This window comes from Pleurodeles waltl, chromosome 10 (genome assembly GCF_031143425.1).
Source record: "Pleurodeles waltl isolate 20211129_DDA chromosome 10, aPleWal1.hap1.20221129, whole genome shotgun sequence".
NCBI lineage: Eukaryota > Metazoa > Chordata > Amphibia > Caudata > Salamandridae > Pleurodeles > Pleurodeles waltl.
In genome coordinates, this window is record NC_090449.1 from 19,256,216 (window position 1) to 19,265,551 (window position 9,336).

Sequence of the window (9,336 nt, forward strand, 5' to 3'; positions counted from 1 at the left end):
AGGAGATGTTGTATACAGATTGCAGGCAATAAAAAACAATAACACAATATACGAGGCAAGAAATACACACATACATACACACACACATATATATATATATAGATCAGTATCATCATATCTACACATATGTATATTTTTTACATATATACACACTATGGTTAGGTTCATATTGTATTGCATTGAAATAGTATTTATATAGCGCTTGCTACCCCTGATGATGAACTAATATGAATCCTAAATGTAGGTGTCAGTACGAATATAAAAATGTAATAAAAAAGGGGCTTTCAGTGTCTACCATTAAAAAAATATGTATATATATATATATATATATATATCAGCCAAAGGTAATCCTGTGTTCCTTCCAGCGCTTACCTGTCGAGGTTGGTGCTCAGTTAATGGGCACAGGACCCATTTTTTAATCCACTCCCAAAATATTATATATATAAATCAAAGTCTGGCACTCCTTACAAAAATATAATGGCCTTCATTTATTCCAAAATTCCATAAAGCAGAAACATAGGGCAACGCGTTTCAACCTTCACGGTCTTCTTCCTTGGCCCTTCTTGCAATACATATCTAACAAAAGGAATCCTTGCCCTATGTTTCTGCTTTATGGAATTTTGGAATAAATGAAGGCCATTATATTTTTGTAAGGAGTGCCAGACTTTGATTTATATATATAATATTTTGGGAGTGGATATATATATATATATATACATTTAAATAATATACATATTTTTTCACTGAGATACCAAGGGTTAAGGTGAACCCTTATATATTTTTCTAATTCAATTTTTGTTGAAGTTTTTAAAATAGTACATATTTAGTACACAGACACAGATTATATTTAGGTAGTAGAGTACACATAGTAATTGGATCACCCTTTCACGATGTGGCAATTGGGCAGTGAGATCAGACACAGCCATTGTTTGTTCACATCAATTCAAATTTTAATAATATTGTAGTAAACCGGTATGCATTTCTGGCCTTCAAGGATATCTTTCTTCCAGCGTGGGGGGGGGGGAGGGGGTATTGATGCACGCAACAGCACTTTCTGCAGGCCCAGGTATTCTTACAGTTTGATAATAGTTCTTGTTAAGTTCATTTTTATTAGGTCTAGGCTAGACAGCGCATTCTCTGTCTCTTTGAGACATGTTGTTTACAGTTAGTGAGCTACAACCTGCACAGAGGCTTACCTTTTGTTCACTTCAATGTTGCTCTTATTTCCTTTGTCCCCGTTTGTCCTGGCATGCACGTGTGATGCCTCTTCTTGTGTTTGGCCCTCCCCTAGAGCATGGACCCAGTACTTGTCTCCATCCATTGCTTCCACTTTTGGGGCTAGGTTTTTTAATATGTTTAAGCACTCCATGCTTGTGTTTTCATTTGCTTCTTCTCCTCCCATTCACAATGCTTATTTTCCCCTTCCAACCAACCCCCCCCCCCCCCATCCCTTTTGCTTTTCTTTCATACCCTAGGGCTCCGTCTGTTTCCTCTTTCCTTTTAAACTTAAGGGAAGGCCATGTTTATTTTACATTATTATCTTCAGGCTCCAGATTGCAGGGCCTTATAAAAAGCTGTGCAGCAGCCATATTTATGACCCAGGGCACAGAGGTGAGGAACTGAAGCAGGTAAATCTTAATAAGTCTTTGTCAACTGTATATTGGAACATGAGAACAAAACAATGTTCATGAATGCTTTTAAATGGGGCAAAATTAAAACGAAAAGTTACATTTATGAATAATTGAAGTTGTTTTTTTTTAAATGGGAGAAATTTTAAGTGGAGAAAAATATTTCTATGAAACATTACGTGAAGCATGGTTCTTCACTTAACATTCTTCTCATTTAAAGAAACTGCTGTATTTTTCTGTTATAAAATGGCACCCTGTCTACAGACCACTGGGAGCAAGATGCCTGGTGTTTGTAAATGTGCACTTGGAAATAGGAGAAAATTTAAATGATGGGTTTTATCGAATCCATGTAAACATAAAGTTAACACTTTGGTTTAATTTTCTCCCGTTTTAATTTGTCGCCTTTACACACAGCTGGCATTTTCCTCCTGGTAGCTAGTAGACACAGTGACATATTTATAACTGAATAATACAACCATTATTTTAAGCCGGAAAAATTTAGAGTGCAGAAATATGTTCCATATTATGAACATTTTTTGCAGAACATTTTTCTGCACTTTAAAGTTCTCCCATTCAAAAATGGTTTTATATTTGTGTTAAACTTTAACGGTGCCACATATGGTGAAAGGTATGGCCTGTGCCACAAGTACATACGACACAGGCTTTCAGTCAGTCATACACACATATCCCATTTATATGCAGACATGTTCATACATCCCCAAAGACCATGCTCTCACTGATAAACAAGGCAGCCCTGTCACAGTGCCCCTAGGCAAAGTATTTTGTTCAAAGCACAGTATGTGATTCTATGGACAATAGGTTTCAAGTTAATTAGGCTGAGCATGGGGCTGTCTAGTAACAATGTGAGTTGTATAGCCTTCAGTAGCTCACAATGACTTTCACTGATCAGAAGTAGCTCTCACTGCAGAAAGGGGAGACTCTTGTTTTAGAGGCTTGTGTATGAGCCAACTCTGAATTCTGTAAGTCCATTAGAAAAACGACTCAATACAATACATACCCTGCTGCAGTTCTTACTCTGCTGCTTCACACCTCAAGGAGAGATGCCCGGAAGCAGAGGTTCTGAAGGAGAGCAGTCCCTCAGTAGTGCACAGCTCGCAGCCGTTCCCTCACTTCCAGCACTCACACACACACACACTCCTCTTCGGAGTCTCCCAACCTACACTTCACTTCTCAGTGCCACTCACCGGCACGCTGGGATTAATAAAGCGCTTGTACGAGAAGCTGTCGGAAGTGCCGGTTGGTGTGCGGTTTCGCCATCAGTGCTGCAGGGAGTTGGAAGGTCTGCTCATTCATTCATTTCATTGGACACTGGGCAACACACCTGTGTGCCCGTCCTTCTCTCACTAATGAGCTGTGCTGCAGAATCATGTCACAGCGGCTGCAATGTCTGAACAGTCAGAACAAGCACTGGCAAAGCTAATAGACCTCACTTATGCAAGAGATATTGGCATTTTCAAAGCCTTTTAGCCATAATGTACAGCAGTTCGGCTGATGTGCAGTTTGATGAAAGTTCGGAAAAAAGCGGTATAACGCCACCAGTGATCGCGCGCCCTAGTGCTTTTTTTCATCACACTATAATAACACTTAACGCTTTTTTCTAACTTTCAGCCTTGCTGCGCAGCTGCCGCGGTGCTGTACAACATGGCTAAAAGACATTGACAAAGCCGGTAGCTCTTGCATAGGCGAGGCCTATTGGCTTGCCAATGCTTCTTTCCACTCTGCTACATCCTGGATCCATTGCTCTCTCTGGAGAGCTTGTGCTCAGCCTGCATATGGCTACATTTCTTTTTGCTAGCAAACGTGTAAACAGTACGAACTTTTGCTTCATTTTAGATTTCGTTTTTATGACATCTGTGCCGAATAGGCATGTTCTGGGTGGCAATTGCACTGTGAGCGACATATGTGTTGCGTATCGATCCATAGCAGATGTTAGTATGTGGCCTCCGGGTCTCTGCATTTTGGAAAACAGGTCGGAGCCGCATTGTTTATAAGCTGCAACATTACTGCCATCATATACGTTCTGTGCACATAATTTAAGTGCAACAATCTAAGGGGGTCATTACAACCCTGGCGGTCGGTGTTAAACCGGTGGTAAGACCGCCAACAGGCTGGCGGTCTTACTTTGGGGAATTATGACCATGGCGGTCATAATTCTTCCCTGGCACTGATAGGGGTCTCCCCCACCCCCACCCCGACTCCCTCCCCTACACCCCCCACCACCCCTGCCACCCCCCAAAGGTGGCAGGGCCCGCTCCCCACCCCGACCCCCAACATCACATCACCCATACCCACACGACACGCACGCAGGCACCACCTACACACTTACACGCACACACGCCGACATACATGCCTACATCCACACACACACTCAGACACGCACACCCACATTCATACACGCACACATCCATACAGACATACCCACAGACATACACACACTCATTCCCATCCACACAACACCCCCGCAAGCATACACGCACTCACACACCCCCTCTACATACACACACGCACACCCCCATGCACCCACACAACACACAAACCCCCCCACCCCCCACCCCTCACGGACGATCGACTTACCTGGTCCGACGATCCTCCGGGAGGGGACGGGAGCCATGGGGGCAGCTCCGCCAACACCACACCGCCAACAGAACACCGCCACAGCGAATCACAGGACGTGATTCGCTGGGCGGTGTTCTGTTGGCGTGTCGGTGGAGGTGGAGTAACCTCCACTTCCCCACCTCCCGCCAGTATGGCTGTTGGCGGCTCTCCGTCGGTAAAAGGACGGAGAGCTGCCAACGGTCATCATAGACCGAGCGGAAAACCGCCACCACTGGCGGTCTTCCGCACGGCGGTCCCTCAGCGGTCTTCAAAAAAGACCGCCGAGGTTGTAATGACCCCCTAAATCCGGTACTGCTAGACACTTCTTCAGTTTACTTTAATATTTGCTTCCACTGTTCATCTGTGCACTGCTGGTTGCAGGCGGTCTCTCATTTTGTACAAGTGTGCAGTGGGTGTTTATGCGTATCTTCTCTAATAGCGGTGTATAGTCGTGTTAAACTGTCCTGGCCATTGCCTGCTTGCACCAGTAATGTCAGTGTGGCAGATCTCACTGCTAGTGTCCTCGTCTCCTCCCACAGTTTGCGTATTACTTCCTTTATTGCACAATATTGTAGTTATTGCCACAGGCCGACTCGGTATTGAGTTCTTGCCATCTCGAAGGGGGACTTTGAATTTGTCTTCTATATGTCAGCTTGTGTGAGACAGCTGTCTTCTTCCAGCCTGTAATAACCATGTTTCATTTGGGTGGGCACCACAACTGCATATCTGCAGCATTGGTGGGGGTGACCAAGTGTCTACAGTATCTGCTTCAGAGTCACACCATGTACCGTACTATATGTGGGCTACCGGTTAGGGCTTGTGGTGTCTCGAATAGTTTTGTGGGTAAGTCCTCGCCTTCTGTATGTCCCCTTAGTAGGATACCATCTACAGTAAGATTTGTGCCAAACCAGCCACCTACAAATTGTAGTTGTGCCACTTGGTAATAAGCTTCCACGTTATGGACGCTCAGACCACCCTCTTCATATGTATGGGAAAGTGTGTCCATCTTTACTCTTCTTGTCTTCCTTCCCCTTACTAGTGACTTCACTTAAGAGCGTAGTTGTTTGATATAACTTGGGAGTGTCTCATACAAGCTGCACTGGAAGAGATACAAACATCTAGGTAGTACTATCATCTTAGTTATCGCTGTTCTCCCAGCCATTGATTAGGGCAGGGAGGTCCAGAATCTATACACCCCATCAACACCTCGTATTAGTCTACTAGTGTTCAAGGTAAATCATCCCATTCTGAGGTCCTTACCATGGCTCCCAAATATTGAAAGGCCTCTGTTTCTAAGGGTATCTCCAAACTGAATAGTAGCACTCACTACATGCCCAAAAGGCCAGCAATAAAATACACTAATGGTTTTGGCTCGTTTATTTGCAGACTGGACTGCTCCCAAAAATTCTCGAGGATGTCAAAAAGATGAGGGAGCGCTTCCTCCAGTCTTTTCAGATAGAGGAGCATATCGTCCATGTATAGCGATAATAGGTGTTAGTCCAGTATTGGAACTTTCATAGATTCACATGCTTGAACTTTCATAGATTCACATGCTTGAATCCTTTCCCGTCGTCGAGTTGGGAGCCCCCGGTACATCAAAACAGCTATACATACAGGCTACTGCAAAGAAAAAAGGCCTAAGGCCTTCACTTTAGTAGCCTATCCTCATCATTATGAGCAAAAGGACTGAAACAAGGCCCAGCCAATCAGGCTTCCCCTCCCCCTATAACCCTCCTGAGAGGAGCTCCCTTCCCTCAGATTTTCAACCGCATGTCGTGCTAGGGAGTCTCCATTGAGCTCTGCTCAGTCAACACTTCAGAGAAGTTCATTTTTGCTGTTTTCTTCAGACAAAGGATTTTCTACAGCAAGTAAGGTGTCTTCTTCTTACCTTGCTAAGGCGAACTCTATTTTGGAAAGAATTCATCATGTCAGATAAAGAGAAGAAAAGCCTTTTCAGAGCCTGTAAGACCTGTGGGAAGAAGAGGCTTCACTCTGAGGACCCACACAGAGACTGTATTTACTGCCTCTACCCTGACCATGTGGCCAAAGACTGCAAAGTCTCCAGGACCTTCTCTAACAAAACCCTCAAAGACAGGGAGGGTAGAGTACTAATTTTGCTCCAGAAGCTGAAGTCCAGATCTAATCCAGTGTCTGGCTCTGACAGTGAGGAATCTACAACTTCCTCCAGAAAGCTACAGAAAAGAGGCAGATCTCCTCAACCTCACTTGGAAGATCTTCCTAGAAAGGCTCACAAGAAATCAAAAAGGGTGTCCTCTAAACCTGGAAGTCCTTCCAGTTCTCCTCACAGGAGTTCTGCTTCCTCTAAAAGGCACTCAAAAGAGAGATCTGTCTCCTCAGAGCACAGTAAGAGAGCTTTTTCTGAGCCTCCAACACCACCTTCCGTGGTGAAACAGGTTTTTAAGAGGCCATCAGGAAAACCTACGATGATGACACCGTCAACAAGAGCACCGTCGACGGCGGTGTTTAAAGGTGTCTGCACAGAATCGTCGTTGACGCCTACAATGGCTACAATCTCCACGGCATTGCCCTCTTCATCGACGAACATGTCGACGACTTCCTCGTCAACGACGTTCATGGTGCCTCATCCATCGCCTCTCCTTTATCCATGCTACCGCCTGTGAGACCGTCGACGTTGACTCCGCCGTCGTCGTTTTCCTCATCGACAAGAGTTTCTCCATCACTGTCTCCGTCGGCACTGCCGCCGACTATGCTGATACCGTCGACGATGCCGTCGGTGATGCGGACAAGTGTACCGACTACGTACCCATCGAAAATGTCATCTGTGTTGCCGTCGACGATGCCGTCGACGAGGGTTAAGGCACACAAGAAGTCTTTTTTCCTTTCACTGTTGATAACATCTCAAGTAGAGTTTCAGCGTTGGTACCTACGCATCTGCTGGAACAAGAGGACTCAGATGATGAGGGGCCTTTAGGGGTTGCTCATAGCCCATCTGAACTGCACGTCAAGTGCCAGGATCTAGAGGAGGACACCCAGCATGATCCACAATCTTACTACCCGCAACCGCACCAGTATCCTTATCAGGAGCAGATGGTTTCCTTGCCAGGATCACTCATAGCTGATCTACAGCTTATGTTAGACGGATATAGAAGGCGGTTTCCACCAGCTGGCTTGGAAGATCAGCAACCTGTTGTACCCTCTATACCTTCTACCCCTGTCCATCCAGGAATCCAAACATCCCAGGTACCGCCACAGACACCGATTTCCATTCCTATGCAGGATTTGTCCTCTAAGGATGATGATGACATAGAGGAAGGAGAATTGCCGGATGCAATAACTGAATGGGATGACTATCAAATTCCCACTCTGTCCTCTCCCTCTCCGGTTCCTGTAGATTCCCCTCCGGGTGACATCGGCGGTTTCCACAACCTGCTTGAAAGAGCGGCTAAAAGATTTGAGTTGCCCATGCCCACAAAGCAGATGGACTGTTTTTTGTATGATTTTAAGGAGCCTTTTCAAAATAGCGTTAAATATATGCAGATTGTGGACTATATCTGGAATGAGGGCATTAAAGTTATGAAGAACCCGGCCACAGTCACCCCAGTTCTACCTCGCCTTGAAAAGAAATATAAGGCGCCTGAAGATTCTCCAGCCTGCCTCACGGGCCATCCCAGACCCGGCTCAGTAATTGCTCAGGCGGCTCAATGCAGATCAAGGAACCCTTCAGCACCAATTTCTGCCCCACCTGACAAAGAGGGTAGGAGATTAGACAATATAGGAAAACGTTTTTCTTTAATGGCTTCACTTATTATACGAGCTTCTAGCTCTCTGGCTATCTTAGGCAGATACAATAGGCAGATATGGGCTGATATTGCGCCCTATTTGGATCAACTGCCTGAAGACTCTAAATCAGAAGCCAAGAAAGTCTTGCAGGAAGGGGAGAGATCTTCTGCAGAAATGATGGGCTGCGCTATGGACATCGCTACTATGGCCTTCCGTCAGATGGCAGGTTCTGCTGTTCTCAGAAGGCAAGGTTGGCTCAGAGCGACTTCATTTAGACCTGAGGTCCAAAACAAGATCCTTGACCTTCCCTTTGATGGTGAAGCCCTTTTTGGGAAGCACATTGATGATGCGCTTCAGACAATCAAGACTGACACGGACACAGCCAGGTCCCTGGGTACCCTGCAGTGTAAAAGGCAGCCTTTCCGAGGAGCTCGAGACCGTGGCTACTCATCGTATAGACCAGGTTTTCAGCAGTATAGATATCCTTCAGTCTCTGCGGCATTATTCGAGAGCGTCCCAGAGAGAAAAGGCTGGAAGACAACCAAAAGAGGCAGGCTGTAGACAATGACTTGCTATCGTCTCCGGCTACAAACCTTCACTTGTGTTCAAAACTAGGAGGAAGGATTTCCCTCTACTTCCACAATTGGCAGAAGATAACATCAGACCAGTGAGTCCTAAATCTCATACAGTTTGGCCATACCCTGGAGTTCTTGCACTTCCCCCCTACAAAGCCTCCCCTTCCTTGAAAGGTGAAGCACTTCCATATGCTCAGGCAGGAGTCCATGCTTCTCAAGGGAGCTATAGAAAAGGTTCCACATCGGGAGAGAGGAAAGGGTTATTACCCCCGATTCTTCTTAGTCCAAAAGAAGCAAAAAAGTTGGCGTCCAATTTTAGACCTCAGGGATTTCAACACTTATCTCAAGAAACAATCATTCCGTACGATCACCTTATCAGACATTCTGTCCCTTCTAAATTCGGGGGATTTCATGGCCACCCTCGATTTACAGGACGCATACTTTCATATCCCTATTCATCCCTCTCACAGAAGATATCTCAAATTTGTAGTAGCCGGAGACCATTTCCAGTTCAAAGTCTTGCCCTTCGGCCTGAAGTCGGCTCCCAGGATCTTCAACAAGTGCTTGGCTCCAGTGGCAGCTTTCCTCAGGAGTCAGAACCATCAAGTCTTCCCGTATCTGGACGATTGGCTGGTCAAAGCCAGATCCAGATCTCAGGCGCAGAAGTCCACGAGCACTTGTATCGAGCTGTTCACAAGCCTGGGCCTAACGGTCAATCGCGAAAAATCCGCATCCAGCCCTTAAGGAGAAGAACT